Source organism: Calidris pugnax, unplaced genomic scaffold (assembly GCF_001431845.1).
Source record: "Calidris pugnax isolate Ruff unplaced genomic scaffold, ASM143184v1 scaffold109, whole genome shotgun sequence".
NCBI lineage: Eukaryota > Metazoa > Chordata > Aves > Charadriiformes > Scolopacidae > Calidris > Calidris pugnax.
Genome location: NW_015090844.1, coordinates 254804 through 255641, shown reverse-complemented (window position 1 = coordinate 255641; position 838 = coordinate 254804). Strand labels below are relative to the sequence as shown.

Here is an 838-nt window from a genome sequence, read left to right as displayed (position 1 = left end):
AAAGGAAGGAAGGAAGAAAGGAGGGAAGGGAGAAAGGAAGGAAGGAAGGAAGGAAGGAAGGAAGGAAGAAAGGAAGGAAGAAAGGAAGGAAGAAAGGAAGGAAGGAAGAAAGGAAGGAAGAAAGGAAGGAAGGAAGAAAGGAAGGAAGAAAGGAAGGAAGGAAGAAAGGAGGAAAGAAAGAAAGAAAGGAGGAAAGAAAGAAAGAAAGGAAAGAAAGAAAGAAAGGAAAGAAAGAAAGAAAGGAAAGAAAGAAAGAAAGAAAGGAAAGAAAGAAAGAAAGGAGGAAAGAAGAAAGAAAGAAAGGAGGAAAGAAGAAAGAAAGGAGGAAAGAAAGAAAGGAAAGAAGAAAGAAAGGAGGAAAGAAATAAAGGAAGGAAGAAAGAAAGAAAGGAAGAAAAAAAAAGCGAAAGAAAGGGGAGAAGGAAAGAAAGGAAAGACCTAGAAAGGGAAGAAAGGGGATATGGGAGAGGAGGGGAAAAGGAGGCAAAAAAGACAAAAGGGGCAAAAGAAAGGGAAAGGAAGGAAGGGGGGAAGGAAGGAAGGAAGGAAAAGAAAGAGAGAGAAAGAGAGAGAAAGAGAGAGAAAGAGAGATATAAAAGAAAGGAGAGGAAGAAAGGGAAGAGGGGAAGGAGAGAAAGGGACGAAGGTAAAGAGGAGGCGAGGGGAGAGAAGGAGAGAGTCAGAGCAGACGCGCTTTCCCTTCCCTCCGGTGCGGCACCTGCCCGGCGATTCCGGGGCTCTAGGGGGGAGGTCGCCAGGACGCGGCGGAGCCCCCCGGGCAGAGCGGTGCTCCCGTCCCGTCCCGTCCCGCAGCACCCACCTGCGGTGCCGCGGCGGC

General features: G+C 48.0%; 1 protein-coding gene across 1 annotated transcript in view; it reads right to left on the bottom strand.

The window, feature by feature from the left end:
- Positions 1-838, bottom strand: part of GCNT1 (glucosaminyl (N-acetyl) transferase 1, core 2) — a 15275-nt gene extending 14437 nt beyond the window's left edge. Inside the window, exon 1 of the mRNA XM_014942637.1 lies at positions 821-838. The gene's annotated coding sequence lies outside the window, so the exon portion shown is untranslated. The remainder of the gene's footprint in view (positions 1-820) is intronic.